Source organism: Hypomesus nipponensis, chromosome 2, assembly GCF_054491055.1.
Source record: "Hypomesus nipponensis isolate SF chromosome 2, ASM5449105v1, whole genome shotgun sequence".
NCBI classification, from domain to species: Eukaryota; Metazoa; Chordata; class Actinopteri; order Osmeriformes; family Osmeridae; genus Hypomesus; species Hypomesus nipponensis.
The window spans coordinates 7,266,427-7,275,616 of NC_140362.1; the positions used below are offsets into that span (position 1 = coordinate 7,266,427).

The 9,190-nt window shown below is 39.7% G+C and overlaps 1 long non-coding RNA gene across 1 annotated transcript; it reads left to right on the plus strand.

Annotated features, from left to right (window-relative positions):
* Positions 1-630: 630 nt before the first annotated feature.
* Positions 631-3,674, plus strand: LOC146300623 (uncharacterized). Its single transcript, XR_014766417.1, has 2 exons — positions 631-2,017; positions 2,746-3,674. It is a non-coding gene; the product is annotated as an uncharacterized LOC146300623 (long non-coding RNA).
* Positions 3,675-9,190: the final 5,516 nt, after the last annotated feature.

The following is a 9,190-nucleotide window of genomic DNA, read 5'->3' on the forward strand; positions in this document are numbered from 1 at the left end:
CCATGTCCTGCTCTGGACTGCTTGGCCCCTCCATTGCTGCTTGCAGCTATATTTATTATTATTATTCTTAAGACTGGGTGTCTATGGCAGGCCCTAGAAGCGCTTGGTCGAAAGTTGTGAAATTTGGCACACTCATTAGGGACAGTCCCCTGGTCCAAGTCACAAAGTTTCATGTCCCATACTTTGGCACTCTAGCGCCACCAACGGGTCAAAGTTGGAGTTGTGTTTACACACGCAACTTTTGAACCGTATGTCCCATTTTCAAAAATGAGGTACCATTGGATTCCCTGGATCAAGCCGAGTGCAATGCACACCATGGCGTCAATTTCCGGTTATATAGATTTTCCGCTATTTCCGGTTTTATCAAAAACCTTTAAAAGCCTACTCCTCCTACAAATTTTGTCAAATCTTCTTCAAAATTACCAGATATGATCTTCAGACCAAGCCTCACAAAAGTTATCGAAGGATATTTGATTTTCAAAACCGTTTGTCCGGTACAGCCAATCAAATTCTGCAGAAAAGCCGCCAAACAGGAAGTGAAGCCATATCTCAGCAGTTCTTTGAAGCAGTGACACCAAAGTTGGTACGCATACTCGGAACTTTATTCTAAGGATGTCCTCCAAAAATTGTGTCATGTGACTAAAAGGGGGCGTGGCCGGAAGCATAAACGTGTTTTGTCTAATAACTGTTGAAGTGTTTACCTTAATAAAGTAATTTCTTTGTCTCTTGATGTCTTGTGAGATATCTAGCCTGGCCATTTATAACTTTTCATAATAACCGAATTGACGCGGCCGCCATTTTGGATTTCATGGAAAATATCAATATTCATCATATTTTTTACATGGTTTTTTGTCTGAAATCCTCTCAATCCTCTTAAACTTCAAATCCTTCTTCTTCCTCAATCTTTCAGCTACAGCCACCATTTAAACTTTAAAATGTTGACAAAACCCTAAACTATTTTTTCTATAATTCAGCCTTTTTGATATCTTTTCAACTTTTTTTTATATCACTGATAATGTTTCATTAGTTTTTCAAACCGTTTCTGAGATTTACATTGGTGTCTATGTGAGAGTCTAGAGTGCTGACTGAAACGCTTAGAGTGGAGGGGAGCTTCGAAATCAGTTTCAAAAATTATTTCTAGTTTGCCAGCATTGCCACAATTTTCACTCTTCATGCTCCATTTTTGGATCAATAGATAGCTAATTATGTGTTGGTCGTAGACAGTTGTCTGTGGAATCCAACAGACTTACACATTTTTTCAGAGCCCCACGAAAGCGAGACAAAGTCCAACTCTCGCCCCATAGAGACCAACGCAAATCTAGTGACACATTTCTCAGACAAAGCACAAGGACTACGATTTCTAAACTGCCAGTAGAGTCGTATTTCTGTCCGCACAGACATATAAAGGACATCTCTGGTTTCGGCAGAGTCTTGGGTCTCGGAAAATATCCTCATTTTTTTGATTGGACTTATAGTTTTGCGTCTAGGTTAACTTGTTTGAGGTGTGGATGCTAGGTAAACGTATATTATTCTCTCTGCCAAGCTTGTTAGCAATCATAGCTGCACCATCACCGTGGCAACCAAACAAACACGTTAGAGACCAATGTAAAATCTAGGGACACATTTCTCAGAAAAAGCACAAGGAAGACGATTTCTAAACTGCCAGTAGAGTCGTATTTCTGACCACACAGACATATAAAGGATATCTCTGGTTTCGGCAGAGTCTTGGGTCTCGGAAAATATCCTCATTTTTTTGATTGGACTTATAGTTTTGCGTCTAGGTTAACTTGTTTGAGGTGTGGATGCTAGGTAAATGTATATTATTCTGTCTGCCCAGCTTGTTAGCAATCCTAGCTGCACCATCACCGTGGCAACAAAACAAACACGTTTTTGAAACTGCTGGTAGAGTCCTATTTCTGACCGCACAGACATATAAAGGATATCTATGGTATGGTGTAAGATCACCGCAAGAGTTGGATTTACTGCTTCATTTTGAAAACTGAGTCGATCATACGAGGTAAGACAAGTTTCTTTACATGTGTTATCAATATTGTCAACATTGTTCAAATTAAAAGTCAAATGTTTTAGTTACGAAGCATTTATTTGTAGAACTAGGACTGGAGTGACGTGAGCAAAAAGAAGAACGATTTAGCTAATTTTGGGAAACCTGGATAACAAACATTAGCTAGGACCACCATGTACACTTTAAGCTAAATATTTATAACTTTTTGGGCAATTTAGCCGATTGTGGAATATAGTAAAACCTTGATAGTTACGCGGAGGAGTAACTATGCTGCTAGTTAGTTTTTCGACTTCACCCAATCGGTGCTTGTTGACAGGCAAGCAGCAAATCTCTTCTTATATCAACTTTTTTGTGTGTGTGAAGTAAATAGTTACTAGCAATACTATGTCATATTTTAGCTAAAGATCAATAACTTTTTGGGCCAATGTTGTTGCTTCCGTACATTTGCCTGAGGTTGGGATAGGTAGGTTCAGAACTGCCTGGAAACTGGTGTGCTACTGCAGTTGGATAAGTTTAGCTTGTTGATTTTCTCATGTCATGAAACATCCTTCTATATTTTTGCAGATAGCTATACCCATCCATCATACAGACGTGATTTTAGGATGTTTGTATCTTACTATTCGCAAGGAAGGTGTGAAAGGGCTGTCCACAGTTCAACGTTATGGTTTATCGGATTTGGGAAGAACACACTGCAGGCTACTAATTTTTTTTTTCTGTTGTAGAGGTGAAGGAAGACTATCCCTGCAAGAGGAGGAGGCAGCTGACTGTTGATTACCACACAGGAGGAGGACCTACTGAACCAGGAACTGCTGGAGGAAGACCAGGACGAGGAGGAGATGGAAAAATGAGATTGAACCTGATACCCAGCCAGGAACATCATCTGGGTATGTATCAATGTATATTATTTGTTTCTGTTTCCCATAAGACTAATACTCATAATAATCGGATTATTATGCTAAAACCTGTAGTCCCTCCTTTGTCGTCACTTCACACAACCCATATTCCCTAGAATGGAAAAAATCCTGTAACACAGTGGTTCTCAAATCGGTCCTCAGGTACCACCTGTCCTGCATATGAGATGTTTTCCTGCTCCAACACACCTGATGAAATAAATGGGTCGTTATCTAGCTCTGTAGAAGCCTGGTAACAAACATGCATTTGAATCAGGTGTGTTGGAGCAGGGAAACATCTAAAACATGCAGAACAGGTGGTATTTGAGGACAGATTTGAGAACCACTGCCTGGCTATGCTATGGCTATGATCGTAAAAATAGGACTGAAAATAAAACAAATGTAGTTTCTTGCGCGCCGAAATGTAATGGCAAACGACTTTGCTTGCTTTGCAATAGGAACTGTTTTCCGTTTTGGCAGTCATCTGAGTGTGACCAGTATCGCGACAAGGCGTAGATGGAAAAGGATGTGTTTATTGGTGTTGTCTTCCCCCTGCCTCTTTATCTCCCTGTCTTCTCCCTCTCCTTTCTCAACAGGGATTGCAGTTGAGTTTATGCATTTATATATCTTCTGCTTTGCAGTTATTTATTAAAAAAAATATTTACAGTAGAAAGTTTGTTGTTTTGCTGAGATATCATTCCCCTCACAGTTTAATGTTCAAAACAAATAAAGTGTGTGTTTTATTGAACACATAAAATGCATATTTCAGTGGTGGTGTCCGTTATTTTCAGATGCAATTTATTGAATGCAAAGGTATTTGAGAAGTGGTGATGTGAAATGAATCTTGACATTCTAAATGCTTTAGCCTGTTTTCTCATTCATCACTAGAATGGTCATAACTTTTAAACAATACATTTATATCTGTCTGCTATTCTATATTAACCACACAATTATGTAAGTGTCATACACTCAGGCAGCGGCGAAGCCGCCAAACGAGACGCAAGAGCCTATCTCAGCAACCATTTGTGCGATTGTCACCAAACTTGGGTTCCATCGTTCCCACGAGGAGCAGAGGAGGCCTGTGGTGTTATACCAGAAAAAAACACTTTGAACACTCAGTACTTTGGAACGCAAACAGATATTTCAACCAAACTAGGTGTGTTGCATGAGTGCAACAGGTTATTGTGACTTAATTGTTGTGCAAGTGCTATGGAGGCCATGTCCTGCTCTGGACTGCTTGGCCCCTCCATTGCTGCTTGCAGCTATATTTATTATTATTATTCTTAAGACTGGGTGTCTATGGCAGGCCCTAGAAGCGCTTGGTCGAAAGTTGTGAAATTTGGCACACTCATTAGGGACAGTCCCCTGGTCCAAGTCACAAAGTTTCATGTCCCATACTTTGGCACTCTAGCGCCACCAACGGGTCAAAGTTGGAGTTGTGTTTACACACGCAACTTTTGAACCGTATGTCCCATTTTCAAAAATGAGGTACCATTGGATTCCCTGGATCAAGCCGAGTGCAATGCACACCATGGCGTCAATTTCCGGTTATATAGATTTTCCGCTATTTCCGGTTTTATCAAAAACCTTTAAAAGCCTACTCCTCCTACAAATTTTGTCAAATCTTCTTCAAAATTACCAGATATGATCTTCAGACCAAGCCTCACAAAAGTTATCGAAGGATATTTGATTTTCAAAACCGTTTGTCCGGTACAGCCAATCAAATTCTGCAGAAAAGCCGCCAAACAGGAAGTGAAGCCATATCTCAGCAGTTCTTTGAAGCAGTGACACCAAAGTTGGTACGCCTACTCGGAACTTTATTCTAAGGATGTTCTCCAAAAATGGTGTCATGTGACTAAAAGGGGGCGTGGCCGGAAGCATAAACGTGTTTTGGCTAATAACTGTTGAAGTGTTTACCTTAATAAAGTAATTTTTTGTCTCTTGATGTCTTGTGAGATATCAAGCCTGGCCATTGATAACTTTTCATAATAACCGAATTGACGCGGCCGCCATTTTGGATTTCATGGAAAATATCAATATTCATCATATTTTTAACATGTTTTTTTTTTCTCAAATCTTCTCAATCCTCTTAAACTTCTTCAACTTTCTTCTTCCTCAATCTTTCAGCTACAGCCACCATTTAAACTTTAAAATGATGACAAAACACTAAACTATTGTTTCTGTAATTCAGCCTTTTGATATCTTTTCAACTTTTTTTAATATCACTGATTATGTTTCATTAGTTTTTCAAACCGTTTCTGAGATTTACATGGGTGTCTATGTGAGAGTCTAGAGTGCTGACTGAAACGCTTAGAGTGGAGGGGAGCTTCGAAATCAGTTTCAAAAAGTATTTCTAGTTTGCCAGCATTGCCACAATTTTCACTCTTCATGCTTCATTTTTGGATCAATAGATAGCTAATTATGTGTTGGTCGTAGACAGTTGTCTGTGGAATCCAACAGACTTACACATTTTTTCAGAGCCCCACAAAAGCGAGACAAAGTCCAACTCTCGCCCCATAGAGACCAATGCAAATCTAGTGACACATTTCTCAGACAAAGCACAAGGATGACGATTTCTAAACTGCCAGTAGAGTCGTAATTCTGTCCGCACAGACATATAAAGGACATCTCTGGTTTCGGCAGAGTCTTGGGTCTCGGAAAATATCCTCATTTTTTTTATTGGACTTATAGTTTTGCGTCTAGGTTAACTTGTTTGAGGTGTGGATGCTAGGTAAACGTATATTATTCTCTCTGCCAAGCTTGTTAGCAATCATAGCTGCACCATCACCGTGGCAACCAAACAAACACGTTAGAGACCAATGCAAATCTAGTGACACATTTCTCAGAAAAAGCACAAGGAAGACGATTTCTAAACTGCCAGTAGAGTTGTATTTCTGACCGCACAGACATATAAAGGACATCTCTGGTTTCGGCAGAGTCTTGGGTCTGAAAATATCCTCATTTTTTTTATTGGACTTATAGTTTTGCGTCTAGGTTAACTTGTTTGAGGTGTGGATGCTAGGTAAATGTATATTATTCTGTCTGCCCAGCTTGTTAGCAATCCTAGCTGCACAATCACCGTGGCAACCAAACAAACACGTTTTTGAAACTGCTGGTAGAGTCCTATTTCTGACCGCACAGACATATAGGATATCTATGGTATGGTATAAGATTACCGCAAGAGCTGGATTTACTGCTTCATTTTGAAAACTAAGTCGATCATACGAGGTAAGACAAGTTTCTTCACGTGTTATCAATATCAATATTGTCAACATTGTTCAAATTAAAAGTCAAAGTTTTTAGTTACGAAGCAGTTATTTGTAGAACTACAGTAGGACTGGAGTGACGTGAGCAAAAAGAAAAACGATTTAGCTAATTTTGGGAAACCTGGATAATAAACATTAGCTAGGACCACCATGTACACTTTATGCTAAATATTTATACCTTTTTGGGGCAATTTAGTCGATTGTGGAATATAGTAAAACCTTGGTAGTTACGCGGAGGAGTAACTACACTGCTAGTTAGTTTTTCGACGTCACCCAATCGGTGCTTGTTGACAGGCAAGCAGCAAATCTCTTCTTATATCAACGTTTTGTGTGTGTGTGTGAAGTAAATAGTTACTAGCAATACTATGTCATATTTTAGCTAAAGATCAGTAACTTTTTGGGCCAATGTTGTTGCTTCCGTACATTTGCCTGAGGTTGGGATAGGTAGGTTCAGAACTGCCTGGAAACTTGTGTGCTACTGTACAGTAGTTGGATAAGTTTAGCTTGTTGATTTTCTCATGTCATGAAACATCCTTCTATATTTTTGCAGATAGCTATACCCATCCATCATACAGACATGATTTTAGGATGTTTGTATCTTACTATTCGCAAGGAAGGTGTGAAAGGGCTGTCCACAGTTCAACATTATGGTTTATCGGATTTGGGAAGAACACACTGCAGGCTACCAATTTGATTTTTTTCTGTTGTAGAGGTGAAGGAAGACTATCGCTGCAAGAGGAGGAGGCAGCTGACTGTTGATTACCAGCACACAGGAGGAGGATCTACTGAACCAGGAACTGCTGGAGGAAGACCAGGACGAGATGGAAAAATGAGGTTGAACCTGATACCCAGCCAGGAACATCATCTGGGTATGTATCAATGTATATTATTTGTTTCTGTTTCCCATAAGACTAATACTCATAATAATCAGATTATTATGCTAAAACCTGTAGTCCCTCCTTTGTCGTCACTTCACACAACCCATATTCCCTAGAATGGAAAACATCCTGTAACACAGTGGTTCTCAAACCGGTCCTCAGGTACCACCTGTCCTGCATATGAGATGTTTTCCTGCTCCAACACACCTGATTCAAATAAATGGGTCGTTATCTAGCTCTGTAGAAGCCTGGTAACAAACATGCATTTGAATCAGGTGTGTTGGAGCAGGGAAACATCTAAAACATGCAGAACAGGTGGTATTTGAGGACAGGTTTGAGAACCACTGCCTGGCTATGCTAATCGTAAAAATAGGACTGAAAATAAAACAAAAGTAGTTTCTTGCGCGCCGAAATGTAATGGCAAACGACTTTGCTTGCTTTGCAATAGGAACTGTTTTCAGTTTTGGCAGTCATCTGAGTGTGACCAGTATCGCGACAAGGCGTAGATGAAAAAGGATGTGTTTATTGGTGTTGTCTTCCCCCTGCCTCTTTACCTCCCTGTCTTCTCCCTCTCTTCTCTCAACAGGGATTGCAGTTGAGTTTATGCATTTAAATATATCTTCTGCTTCGCAGTTATTTATAAAAAAAATGATTTACAGTAGATAGTTTGAAAGTTTGTTGTTGTATGTTTTGCTGAGATATCATTCCCCTCACAGTTTAATGTTCAAAACAAATAAAGTGTGTGTTTTATTGAACACATAAAATGCATATTTCAGTGGTGGTGTCCGTTATTTTCAGATGCAATTTATTGTATGCAAAGGTATTTGAGAAGTGGTCATGTGAAATGAATCTTGACATTCTAAATGCTTTAGCCTGTTTTCTCATTTATCACTAGAATGGTCATAACTTTTAAACAATACATTTATATCTGTCTGCTATTCTATATTGCCCACACAATTATGTAAGTGTCATACACTCAGGCAGCGGCGAAGCCGCCAAACGAGACGCAAGAGCCTATCTCAGCAACCATTTGTGCGATTGTCACCAAACTTGGGTTCCATCGTTCCCACGAGGAGCAGAGGAGGCCTGCAGTGTTATACCAGAAAAATAACTTTGAACTCTCAGTACTCTTGAACGCAAACATATATTTCAACCAAACTTGGTGTGTTGCATGAGTGCAACAGGTTATTGTGACTTAATTGTTGCGCAAGTGCTATGGAGGCCATGTCCTGCTCTGGACTGCTTGGCCCCTCCATTGCTGCTTGCAGCTATATTTATTATTACACTTCTTCTGTCATCGGAGTCTATGGCAGCCCCTAGAACCGTATGGTAAAAAGTTGTGAAATTTGGCACACTTATTAAGCACAGTCCCCTCTTTATATTCACCAAGTTTCATGTCTCTCATTGGAGCACTCTAGCGCCACCAACTGGTCAAAGTTGGACTTGTGTTTAAACACGTAACTTTTGAACCGTATGACCGACTTTCAAAAATGAGGTACCATTGGATTCCCCGGATCAAGACGAATTTAACACACCCTATGACGTCAATTTCCGGTTATATAGATTTTCCACCATTTTGAATTTTAAGGAAACACGTTTTTTCGCTTCAACTACTTTTATTTTTTTCAAAACTTCCCCAGAATTGGCACACATTATCATCAGACCAACCCTCACAGAAGTTATCAAAGGATATTCGATTTTCAAAACCGTTTGTCCGGTACAGCCAATCAAAATCGGCAACAAAGCAACCAAACAGGAAGTTGGGTCATATCTCAGCTAATCTTTGAGAAATCAACACCAAATCTTATATGATGACTCGGAACCCTCTTCTGAGGCTGTCCAATTAATTTGGTGTCATGTGATCACTGGGCGTGGCCGCAGGAAGCAAAAATGTGTTTTGGCCAATAACTGTTGATTTGTTTGCTTTTATTAAGAGATTCCTTTGTCTCATGATATGTTGGGACATCCCGTATGTGATACATGATAACTTGTGATAATAGCCGAATTGATCCGGCCGCCATTTTGAATTAATTGAAAAACGTTTTTTCTTTACTCCTCCTACACATGTTGTCCAATCTTCACCAAATTTGGCAGACAGTATCCTCAGACCAAGCCTCACATAGGGTTTCACAT